This window comes from Macrobrachium rosenbergii, chromosome 1, assembly GCF_040412425.1.
Source record: "Macrobrachium rosenbergii isolate ZJJX-2024 chromosome 1, ASM4041242v1, whole genome shotgun sequence".
Lineage (NCBI taxonomy): Eukaryota > Metazoa > Arthropoda > Malacostraca > Decapoda > Palaemonidae > Macrobrachium > Macrobrachium rosenbergii.
Window position 1 is genome coordinate 35,636,688 of NC_089741.1, and position 13,703 is coordinate 35,650,390.

Consider the following 13,703-nt stretch of genomic DNA (forward strand, 5'->3'; position numbering starts at 1 on the left):
AGAGAGAGAGAGAGAGAGAGAGAGAGAGAGAGAGAGAGAGAGAGAGAGAGAGAGAGAGAGAGAGAGAGAGAGTGTGTCCACCGGTTAGTACGGTACACTCCCCATATCAGTGAAATTAAACATTCAGTTAAACCTGGATTTCCACAGATCAATGAGATATTGCAATTCTGTAAACACTTGAACTTCACATCTTCGTGAAAGACGACACAACTTGGAACACTTGGAACTCCACATACAAACGAGAGAGAATACAAGTCAGCATACCTGAAATTCGTCGTAAAATTTTAAAGATTTCAGCTACCAAGAAATCACAAAAGTAAGCACGTGATTTTGTTTACTACTGAAGCCACTGGGAAAGTTCAAAATGATACAGAGTGCCAATTAAGTACTTTCGCGTATTTTCAACACACCTTCGGGGCACAAAGAAAGTACTTGGCACTCTGTCGTTTCATTTGGAACTTTCCCAGTGGCTTCAGCTAATTAAAGATTTGAGAAATTAAAGAGATCGGCGAATCTGAATCTTCATTTCAAAACCTATTAGGTACTATCGTGACAATCAAATTTTGTAAATCTCTTGACTGTCGACAGGCATGCCAAATATACACAAGCGGATATCGGAAGAAATGGAGAAATATCACATATCTTCAGTAATCATGCTTTAAGATAGATATGGCACACTTCCTAATATATTTATAAAGACTAAAATCGTGGATAAAAGCGGTTAAAAAAAATTGCAGCCATTATGCAGAAACTAAAACTATCAACGATCTTGAATGCGTTTAGCTACGATAGTAAAAATTGAATGCTAAATTTAACACTGAATAAAGAATTTACCTTCAGTAAAAAAATTGAATGCTAAATTTAACACTGAATAAAGAATTTACCCTCAATAAAAAAATAGAATACTAGTTAACACTGAATAAAGAATTTACCTTCATTAAAAAATAGAATGCTAAAGTTAACACTGAATAGAGAGTTTACCTTCAATAAAAAATATAGAATCCTACATTTAACACCGAATAAAGAATTTACCTTCAATAAAAACAGAATGCTAAAGTTAACACTGAATAAAGAATTTACCTTCAATAAAAAAATAGAATGTTAAAGTTAACATTGAGTCCAGAATTTACCTCCAATAAAATATTGAATGATAAAGTTAACACTAAATAAAGCAGAAAGAGAAGGAAAAATACTTTCTATAAGCACGAAAATCAGGACACACAATTCGTTATAGACATGAAAAACATTTTTAAGACAAACAACTGACGAACCTGACATATAAATACAAGTAAATAAATACCACCGTACCAGATGTAAATTTGTACGAACGGTGAAAATGGAGATGAGATTAGATTTGAGACAAGCAAGCTACCAGGACAAACACTGTCTAAATCACGGTGAATATTTTGACCACCAACTCTACCAGTGACGACGAAGAAAATGAACTAACAAGGCCACTTGATTATAACTAGAACTTATAACTAAAACTTACTACTTAAAACTTCTCGTTTTGTTGAGATGACAACTTCAGAGTCTGCTATCCTTAATCGCCAAAAGCTGATCAATTCTGCACATATCACACGAATGAGCGTTCATACAACCCACATCCCACGAGTTCAGAAGATACAACCCACGAGTTAAATAGATGCAACCCACGAGTTAAGAAGGCACAACCCACAACCCACGAGTTGTAAGAAGTGTACTTGAACGGGTCATCTTCTCTTCTAAATCTTTCAATCTTCAGTTAAATCTCTGACCTGTTCAGTTAACTTACAGAGAAACAAGGCTGAGGGTGAAAAGGTTCTCTGAACAGGCTGAAATATTTTTTTTTTCTTTTACACGAAAGGAGCTTACGCCATTATCCAACTAAAAATGAATCAAACAAATGGAACCGTAAGCTTACATTACGGGACGTCCAATCACCAGTATGCATAATTACATTTTCATAATTATTCATGATTTCCACTCATTCTAATGGAGCGAGACAAAAATGTAATTATTCACCTAACCAGCTTCCACAGAACCGTATGTCCAGACGTGTCTAATGAATGGGAATGAAGGCCATGAAATTATTATTATTATTATTAGTATTATTCAGAAGATGAACCCTATTCATATGGAACAAGCCCACCAAAGGGGCCACTGACTTGAAATTCAAGCTTCCATAGAATATGGTGTTCATTAGGAAGAGGAGAAAGTCAAGGAAATACATAAAGAGATCTCACTTAATAAAAGAAACAATAAATCAATGACAAGATAAAAATGTATTAAAATGCAAGGAGAAAAGCATTAGCCTAGGGTAGTAATGCATTGCATCAACGCTTGACCTTCTGAAGAAGTTGCAATTGCACGACATCCTCGGCAGGGCGACTGTTCCATAGCCCAAAGGTGTGAGGGATGAAATGAAAGTTGAAAGCAAAGACTTCCACGTAAGCCTATATACACAGATCAACTTTCCCAGTACCCAAATCATCAGCGACTGACTCTCTCTACCACTTGAGACAAAATGATCTCCTGGAAGACCAACGACAGCTGGCCAACTACGTACATGTTGAGAGCCCCCTTCTAAAATTCATCAATTTTCTTCTTCTTCTCTCGTCTTGCCAAGGTCGAAAACACTATCGACCGCTCCACACACAAACCCCCACCCCCCCCCGCCCCACAAAAAAGCATCCTCTCATCAAAGATGCGATCGACATTCCCAGACACGGCCGTGACGTTCTGTCTGGCATTTCAACTCGACATCACAGTAACCTTTCGTCGATGAAGCTGCTGCTGCTACTAAATTCAACCTTGAGAAAAGATTACGGGTTTGAAATGAATGAGTGAACCGCTGTTTAACCTGCTGCCGACATACAGATGCGCTGGAAACGATTTTCCTGTTATTATGATGATGATGATGTCACGTGGAACAAGCCAAACCCTGTTCAAGCTTCCAGTTATTACAAGCCATTACCACTATTATTATTCAGAAGATGAACCCTATTCATGTGGAACAAGCCCACCACAGCCATTGACTTATTATTATTATTATTATTATTATTATTATTATTATTATTATTATTATTATTATTATTATTCACAAGATGAACCCTATTTATGTGGAACAAGCCCACCACAGGGCCATTGACTTGAAATTCAAGCTTTCAGTTATTATTATTATTATTATTATTATTCAGAAGATTATTATTATGAAATTATTATTTCATTATTATTATTCACAAGATGAATCTATTCATGTGGAACAAGCCCACCACAGGGGCCACTGACTTGAAATTCAAGAAGCTTCCAAAGAAGATGATGGTGTTCATTAGGAAGAAGTACGAGGAGGTGAAGGGAAGCACAGAGAGCAGAAAGATCTCACTTACTGAAAACAGAAAAAAATGAAGAAATTAATAAATAGAAACAATTGATTAAAATGCTAGGAGAATAGCATTAGGGTGGTAATGCATTGCATCTTCGCTTGAACTTTCGAAGTTCCAATGGCACGGCATCCTCAGTAGGGAGACTGTTCCGCAGTCCAACGGTGTGAGGAGGAATAAAGGACCTCTGGAACTTTGGAGAAGTTCGACACCGAGGCTAAACATTTACTGCATATTGGTGTTGCTGTTCAGCGAACCTGGTAGCTCCTCTCGACAGAAAAAGGGCATTGGGGATCAACTGTCAATGTGAAAGATCTCTCTTAAAATACGGATGATTCATTCCAGATATCTGAGTGATCCTTTGTGGACAATATACGAACCTAAGGCTATACAAACAACACAGACCTTTAAGTAGCCATACGATGAAAAGAGCAAACGATACAAATTTAACTGTTGATAGTAATTCATTTCTCGCTATAATATGGTTCGGATTCCACAATAAGCTGTAGGTCCCGTTGCTAAGTAACCAATTGGTTCTTAGCCACGTCAAATAAGTCTAATCCTTCGGGCCAGCCCTAGGAGAGCTGTTAATCAGCTCAGTGGTCTGGTAAAAGTAAGGTACACTTAACTTTTTTTGTGTTCGGTGAAGAATAGAACAGAATATAGGTTTTAGGCCAAAGACCGAGAAGCGCTGGGACCTATGAGGTCAATCAGCGCTGAAACGGAAACTGAGAGTAAAAAAAGATTTAAAGGTGTACCAGGAGGCAAACCTCAAAGCAGTTGCACTATGAAACATTTGTTAGGAGAGGGTGACAATAAAGGAATGAAAGGCGTTGCAGCTAAGGGCCGAATGGGACGCTGCAAAGAACCTTAAGCAATGCCTACAGCGCACCGCATGAGGTGCACTGACGGCACTACTCCAGAACGGGGAGGTTCTGTGAGGAGGCAAGATACGTGAACCAAACGTCACGTGTATCAACTCTGCCTTTTGTACACGTATCAAGCGAGCAATTGTGGGCGAATCATCATTTCCTTCCCAAATAAGACTTCCCTTGCGCCGTCTGTCCATCAAGTCATTAAGTACACTGCTCGCATTCAACAGCGGACCTTTTTCTACTTTCCTCCCTCCTTTTTTTTTCCCGTCTTTTTCCCTTGCATTTTTTCCTTCTCCCGAGACGAAGTTCAGGAGTCATTCCGCGCCTGAGGAATGCCACTTCTTTTCCCCCACTACTTTTGTACCATATCATTCCTGGCATTCTTTCGACGGGGCATGGCATTCCCGACACGCTGTCTTTTCGTTCCTCGGTGTTTTTTTTTTTTTTTATTCTATTACTCGTCTATGCTGCTGACATTTTGGGGAAAATAAATTCCAGTTTTAATTTATTTTCACTCTTCGGTGTGTGCGTTTTTTTTTTTATTACTCGTCTATTCCTCTGACATTCTGAGAAAAAATAAATTCCTGTTTTAATGTATTTTCCCTCTTCGATGTTTTTTTTTTTTTTTTTTTGTTCTATTACTCCCCTATGCTTCTGACATTTTGAGAAAATAAATTCCTGTTTTAATGTCTTTCCCCTCTTCTGCGTGTTTTTTTCTATTTCTTACTCGTCTATTCTTCTGACATTTTGGGAAAAATAAATTCCTGTTTTGCTGAAATTATTCTCGTTGCATTATGGGATTTTTGTGCATTCCTCTTTGTAATATGGTTACTCTTGTTGGAATATAATTCTTTAAACGGCACTGCTTTGAGATATTATTCTTTCTGGTTTATTTTTACTACAACATAGAACTTTTATAATTCCCCTATTTCATCTCGGATTTATTCCTCCAGCAACGTTGGACTTTATAAATCCCTTTATTTCATTCCGGATTTACTCTTAATTCAACGTAGGACTTTATCAATCCCCCTATTCCGGATTTATTCCTCCCGCAACGTAGGGCTTTACCAATCCCCCTATTCCGGATTTATTCCTCCAGCAACGTTGGACTTTATCAATCCCCCTATTTCATTCCAGATTTATTCTTCCAGCAACAGTGAACTTTATAAAACCCTACTAAGTCATTTCGGATTTATTCTTGAACTTATGACTTTATAAATCCATCTAATTCATTTCGGATTTATTCTTCAACTTATGGCTTTACAAATCTCTTTATTTAACCTCTCGACTTTTTCTTCCTTGTAGAAATCCGAAAAGAAATAGGAGCGAGAGAGTTCGCGCACGCGCGCGACTCTAGCCAGTAAAATATGCTACTTGACGCCACTATAAATAATTCACCTGCCATAAAAAAAAGGTGTTCTGAAAAAAGTCAACAAAGGGTCATACTGCCTTGACAGCTTTCCCTGAAGAGCCACCGAACGGACATTAATCTGAATTAACCACATATGTGCCTTCCAAATGGTCTCACTTTGAAAATATAATACGGAACGTGCAAGTGTTTTCGCACAAAGAGAGAGAAGAGAGAGAGAGAGAGAGAGAGAGAGAGAGAGAGAGAGAGAGAGAGAGAGAGAGTTCATGAATCCCAACAGAAGCCAATTCTTCCAGACAGATAGACCAGAGCAACTGAAGATACGCAGATACACCAGAGCGACTGAAGATACACAGATAGACCAGAGCGACTGAAGATACACAGATAGACCAGAGCAACTGAAGATACACAGATAGACCAGAGCAACTGAAGATACACAGATAGACCAGAGCAACTGAAGATACACAGATAGACCGGAGCAACTGAAGATACACAGATAGACCAAAGCAACTGAAGATACACAGACAGACCAGAGTAACTGAAGATACACGGATAGACCAGAGTAACTGAAGATACACAGATAGACCAGAGTAACTGAAGATACACAGATAGACCAGAGCAACTGAAGATACACAGATAGACCAAGAGCAACTGAAGATACACAGAGACCAGAGCAACTGAAGATACACAACAGAAACTTTAACATGTCTTCACGTTTTTAGCAACTGAACATTACACAGAATATTTCTTGAAAATTAGAATGCCTGACGATACACAAGGTATTTTGAAACTTACAGAACACATGTCTGGGACAATTTTTAGTAGCCTGCAGTCAATGACAATCCAACTTAACAGGCTTTAGGACTGAATACAAAAATTTCTTGAAAATTAGAATGCCTTGAAAATCACAGAGTCCTACTTTATAACCATGATAAACAAACACACAGTCAGACATGATACAATGCAGGAAGATTTGCCAAAGAAAGTGACAAAATTTATATAAATAAATTTTACATACATATATTTATATAAATATATATATATATATTTATATATATATATATATATATAATATATATATATATATATATATTTATATATATATATATGTATATATATATATAAAATCTAAGTTGTTAAAGAGTTAGAATACAGCATAAACCAATTACCTGTAAGATTAGAAATCTTATTCCGTCCAGAGTACTTAAAAACGAATGCTCTGCAGTGCGTAGATACCCTTCTTTTCTCTGAATAAATCACGAGCCAATTATACTTTGACTGCCGTCTACTTCTGACCCGGCCTGATTGACAAGACCCCAAACTTCAGGGCAGCTGACAGACACGTTCTTTCAAAACCGATCCACTAGCACTCTTGAGGTTAAATCATGCAATTATTAAAACAGGTTTCAACGACAGATTGCTCCACGCCTGATGAGCAATTCCCAAAGTCATTTTCTTCACGGTAACATATTTGCAACTTATTTGCAGCTATCTCCCCCTCTTAACCTTCTCGAAACCGGTTGCGCCGCAGAGATGCCTGGGAAGTATGTATGCAAGGGTTCTGACCTTCACAGGTCAAGGGTTAAACACAAAATGCCCTCACGCATGCCAGCAGTGTTCCCACAGTCTTGTTAAGTCAAATGCAAGCTGGTACCCTGACATAAATTCATTATGACGACTTTAACTGCATCTCACTCTAGACAAAAAAACACCTTATATAAATCACAAAGTAATACAATCTCATATATATAATTTATCTTTTCTGGCTTCTTTAAGGCGTTATTAATACAAGCACAAATTGATTCGGATTTCCCAGACGCCCTGGAAGCCATATTGATTGCTATTTCAAGTTAAATTTTCTGGCTGAGCCGGGTTCTTTCCGCCCGGGGAAGAATAGAAATGTATTGCTCATGAATCACGCACATTAGAATCAAAACGAAGTTTTCTCTCTCTCTCTCTCTCTCTCTCTCTCATCGAGATACACTAAGAGCTTTTTTCCACCTCCCTAACACCGGATACACAGGCAGACAGAAAATAAAAAGTGTCACTGCACATAATACAAAAAAGTGTCAAGGGCATTTTTTGGCCATTCCGACAACTTCTCACATTAGATAATGTCTATGAGACGCCACGCCCTCACATACACCAGTGTGGACACACACACACGTACAGGTAGGTCTAATTCGCTTACAGAAGAGGACTACACACAGCGCAAAAAAGGTACCTTTCTGGTCTTTAGGTTTGCTAAAATCCGTTATCTCTCTCTCTCTCTCTCTCTCTCTCTCTCTCTCTCTCTCTCTCATACGTACAGACACGTACACCTCCTCAGTGCAGGTGAAAAAAAAAAGTCCATCAACTTCTAGCTGTAATTAAAGAAAAGTATACAACAACATGGGCTACACTTATCTCTAGCGTATGTACATACGTACGTGCATATGTGTACGCACACACACTCATACACATTATATATATAATTAAATTACTTTGGTGTTTTATTTAAAAAAGTTGCATTGAACTCTTCCGTTCAGTGGTCGTCACCCAATAATCAATAAAAAATCGAAAACTAATATCTGACTGGTCAGGTTAGACCTGTGCTATGTATCATCACTACAGCTGGCCGCCCAGCAATAGGCTTACACATCTAAAGAAAAAATGAATCGTTTCAGCAAACATATATATACATACGTGAACTGGTTACGAAGATCCCCAACGTTTCAGAGACGAAACGGGCCCAGGTCATCAAAATCCAACTTCACAAAATCAAAAAGTAAGGTGAAATTTCCCCTTAGACTTTACTGCGTCTATCATGACCTCGGGTAGAGCAAAGAAAACGACTGTGAACGTTACGGGTAGCGACGTCAAGATGAGAACGTTAAACGTACAATGACACACACACACATTGGATGAATCACTCTAACTCCAGGGAGTAGACTATACTGTGCCGTGAGAACCTCACTGTACGCCTCTTAAGGTGTATAATCACATCGAAAGCTTATAAATATGCGATCAGGACTTCCACAATGCACATTCTTTACTCCAGGTTACAGTCATCTTGTCGACAAAGACTTACGACCAAATCCAACTGGCCTTAAGCCTTTAAATTTAGTCTTATCTCGAATTAGGGTCTGAATTGTCCATTCTAATCGAGGTGTGTTACAGTAATACTAAGTGAAATCAGCACATCGCTAAACAAACCAGCCTCAGATTTATGAACACTAATAATTCAATCCGGCGCGATAAGGAAGCTTACCTTGGGTGAAGTTAGCTCTAAATATCCCACGTCCATGAATTCGTAAAATATAAAACAACTTGCCTTTTCACAAATAAAAGTGACACCAATGAGCTTGCAACGTTTCCTTCTAAATACGCAAAGAAAGGAGATCAGAAGTTTGCATACCTATCCCTGCTTTGTATGGACCTACTAATGTCTGATCTGAACTGTCTCGAAGAACTACAGAACTACTAAATACTAGATAGGTTCATGAATGGCATCTTGAAATAGCTTACCTTTACTTCCAGGCGTTGGGTTGAGCAGCAGCAGACGATTGGAAACGAGACACTGATACGATTCCGTCTCAATTGTCCTTCAGTATTCAAGTCTTTCAATCATTAACTGACCAACACTAACAACACCGTAGTTCGAGTTCACTTTCATATATCGTTTTTATTTTCATAGGGTTACCGAGTTCTCTCTCTCAAAACTTAACTGCAAGTGGGGGGGGGGAAAAACAGACTCATTTAACAAGAGATAAGCTAAAAACATCTACAAAGTGTGAACACAAAATGACATGACTCAGAAAAATGTGAGACCGCCGGCGAAAACCTGACAAGAGATAAAAATAGAACAATAATGTATGGTGGAACTGGTGAGGTGGATAATAAGAGTTGACAAAAAGCTAAACAGAAACGTTGGAGAGGTGTGAGGTGGCTCACAGGATGTTGGGTCTCTCTGATGGTTGAGGTGGGAGGGTCTTCGGGAGAAGCCTCTGAGGACAACCCAGCTTCCTCCTTGCACACATCTCCTCCCCCTCTCCTTCCTTTCTCTGTGTGTGTGTGTGTGTGTCTCTCTCTCCCTCTTTCTCTTTCTCTCCCTCTCTCTCTCTGTCTGTCTGTCTGTGTCTGTCTGTCTCCTCTTAGAATAAAGGTAGGTATGTCTGACCCACGGCCCTGCTAGTATACATCTCAGAAATTCAGACTGCTATCAACCGCAAGAAATCAATGAATTGGAGGGGTGGCTGAGGGGGTGGGTGGGATGCCCCCACTCCCCCCTGCACACATTCCGATAGACATGAACGATTACCGGACTGCGCTACACTTCAATATATCACCTGTGTCACGCAAAGGACTTCTTGTTATGTCCTATCGATTTTGGGAAGGGAACGGAGGAGGACTGTCCCTACTTCTTCTACTGCTTCTTCTTCTTCGCGAGAACCAAATTTCCTGCGACTGTATCGCTGTATTTCCTCAGAATATTTATCACTCACGACATGGCAGTACTCATCATCATTACCTCTGGGCCCGAAAGCATCACGTGTCACGGTTCGTCCGAAGAGCCACTCGGGTTAAATAATCGGCGGCAACGGCTCGTCGTCGTCGTGGTGCGATTGTTTGTGAAAACCAAGAAGGTCCATCACACGTCGGGATGCGAAGGGACAGAGCACACGGGACCGACGTCGTCTACCGCCCGACTATGACTAGTAGCCCCCTTCCCGGGATGAGATGATGGCTAGCTGGCATGGCGCGTCTGAGCTGCTGGGTTCCCAATAACGATTTTTCCTCCAGTTTCCCAGGACAACTCGTCAACGCGATTAGGGGTCAACTGAAGGTTCCGTCGTGTCAGGAATGCCCGTCTGGGTGCCCCTCTCGAAGGACATGCCTGCAGGACGCTGGGTTATGGGTCAGAAACGTTAAAACAGAAAAGGAGAAGCCATCGCGTCGACGCGAGGGGCTGCGCACAACACGTTCTCAAAACAGTGTGAGGATACGCGGCCTCAGCTCCTCCACCACCACCACCATCCACCAGCCAGCAGCCAGCCAGCGTCCCAGAGCGAGGGGGGGGGGAGGAGGAGGAGGAAGCCCAGCCTCTCTCTCTCTCTCTCTCTCTCTCTCTCTCTCTCTCTCTCTCAGGACGAAGGATAATATAACGGATGAAACTTTCGGGCTTTTAAGAGCTGCGACTGCGACAAGTGTCGCTTTTGAAGGAATGTTTCGCCAGTTTCATTGCTTTCATCTCCAAAGTTCCATCTACGAAATTTATTCCATCCCTCTCTCTCTCTCTCTCTCTCTCTCTCTCTCTCTCTCTCTCTCTCTCTCTCTCTCTCAATTCGTGTAAGGATCTGCTCTCCCGTGATGTCGATATAATTTTATAACTGCCAATCTCAGTTCTGTTGCAACCTCTTTTCTTAAAAAAAAAAAAATGGGAACACTCATTCTTTTCGAATGGACGGTTACTGTTCAAAATGCAATTTCAAAAATAATTTCTCTTTCTCTCTCTTTCTATATACATTATATATATGTATATATATATATATATATATATATATATATATATATATATATATATATATATATATATATATATATAACACAACGCACACAAAACACATAAGACGACAATCGTATCTGTTTACCAAAGTACACAAACGACCTGCTTTACAGAATTTATTCTCTTCTTAAATTAAAAGTGTCCAATTCCAGGCGAGTCAGACACTATCTTGAATGGGGTCTTTTTTGTGTGTTTTGACAACTGTGCATTCTTCAAATGCTGAGCATTTTACTTACGTTATTTTGAAACGCTCATCATACAAGTCGACATCACGAGGCATTACATCTGTCCACTACACGAACACAATATATATATATGTATATATATATATATATATATATATATATATATATATATATATATATATATATATATATATAATATATAAATGAAAGGATTATATGAATGTATATATACATATATGGGAGCCATAAGAACATTTTAGTTGTTAATACCACGTCTGTCTTTTAGCTTGGCAAATCAAGGGTGAACTCTCATTAGAATCTCCATACATCTTGCATACACACACACCACAATCCACTCTTCTCTATCTTGCGCATAATCAGGTAGGCCTACAAATCTCCTTTATACAAATGAGCATCGATTACTACTCTCGTTTTGTTTCTTCATTCCCTACAGCCTAACCTAATGTTTTACAAAAAGAATATTTTTTCATTTTTATGTGTGTAATTGTATGTATGTATTTGATGTTTGAATGTATTTATACGTATATATCAAGGCAGGAGTAAATTTTTTCCTTTTTGTAATTTTGATTTGCTGAATTATGGCGACTGATAGTCAATGAGAATAATAAAATAGCCAGAACTGCAGCCAAATCATGATTTCGTTTATGTATGAATAGAAAGCATTTATATATATATATATATATATATATATATATATATATATATATATTATATATATATATATTGCAAACGCCAACAGGACAGGTAACCTAAAGCCCTTTTCTAGCCCAGGCTCGAAAGCAAGAAGGAAGCACTCAGGCGAAAGGAGAGTCTTATAGAATATTGAATTTAGGCCAAAGGCCAAGCGTTGAGACGTATGATGAGACATTGAGAATAAAAAGGTTGAAGGTGTAACCGGAAGAAAACCTCGCAGTTGCTCTATGAAGTATTTGTTCAGAGATGGTGGAACATAAGTTGGAAGAAAGAGACTGAACGGAGGTACAGTGAAAGGAATGCAGGGGCTGCAGCTAGGGGCCGAAGGGACGCTGCAAAGAACCGGAAGCAATATCTACAGTGCACCGCGTTAGGCGTACTGACGGCACATCCCCCTCCCCTACGGGGTACAAGTTCGATAGAGAGACAATATTGATGAGTAGTCCTTGAGCAGTCTATTGTACATCAATAGTGCCTAGACTGACTTCTAGCAACATCTCAGCTACATGACTTTGACTATGTATTGCAGGCATTTTCGAAAACTTTATGACTTTCCCTGGACAGCAAGTGGTCTAGTTTGTGGCTTGAGTCATTTTATAATATCTCCTAATTTACTTATCGTTATGCTAATATGCAATGTAAAACCTTATATTACTGTATATTTATGTGTACATATGTGTGTGTGTGTGTATGAAAGCACATTACGTGATCTAGGGGTACAACTGACTACATTACGATGAGCGAGCGCGCGCAAAAGACGGTGGATAACTGATCCCTTTACCTCCCTCCCTTCTCCCATTAACATTCTCCATTCTTTTCTTCGTGTTTACGGAAACAGTGAGAGAGAAATGAGAGATCTTGATAAGAAGGTGACTGCTGGTATATATAAGGCGGTCGAAGGAGGCCGGATTATAGGGATTATAAAGTTCGGTGTGGAAGAAGTGACGGAGTTCTAATTAGGCCTATGTTTTCAAGGCCTGACTCCGGCTTTGTTCGTGAGATTTTTAGAGCTTAGCGGTAATTTACATCGCAAATCTTCCTAAATGAGACGATTTGTGGGACGCAAGATACTCTGATACGCCAGTAGGTAAGTTTATGCCAGGTCAAATACCATTATTTACTTCAGTTAGGCGAAAGTTCTCCGGGAAAAAATTTAAAATTGGTAATCCTCTAAATTGTTTAACGTTTTTCCATGGATTTGTGGCAAAAGACTTTAGTTATACCGTAGTAATGAAATGGATGAACATTACCGCATTCCTTTAAAACTGACTTCCCTTTTAAAAAGGAAAGTAGTCAGTTTTCGACTACGAAAATAACTTATGAATCTTCATAACAGATCCGTTTCAGACATCACTGGACTGTTGACAAAATACGGCTGTAGATGGCCGTGTATTCGGCACCGCCCAGATCAACAGGCTGTTCGAAAAGAAAGCCGGATTTCCTCCCAAATGAATTACATACCAGCCTCTGATATTACGGTCTCCCTCTTCTGTTTACTTCCCTTCAACCTATCCTTATCCCCTGCAAAGTTCCCAGCGAGGGGACACAGGTGCAACGGCAGCTTCCCTTACCAAGGCATTGCGTTGGCTAAAAATGACGAATAGCATTTGAATAAAACGTGCAAGAACATAGCTACGAAGGACACAAATGATG

The 13,703-nt window shown here is 39.4% G+C and overlaps 1 pseudogene; it reads right to left on the minus strand.

The window, feature by feature from the left end:
• LOC136849140 (protein turtle-like) overlaps positions 1-10,583 on the minus strand; it is a 553,559-nt pseudogene extending 542,976 nt beyond the window's left edge.
• Positions 10,584-13,703: the final 3,120 nt, after the last annotated feature.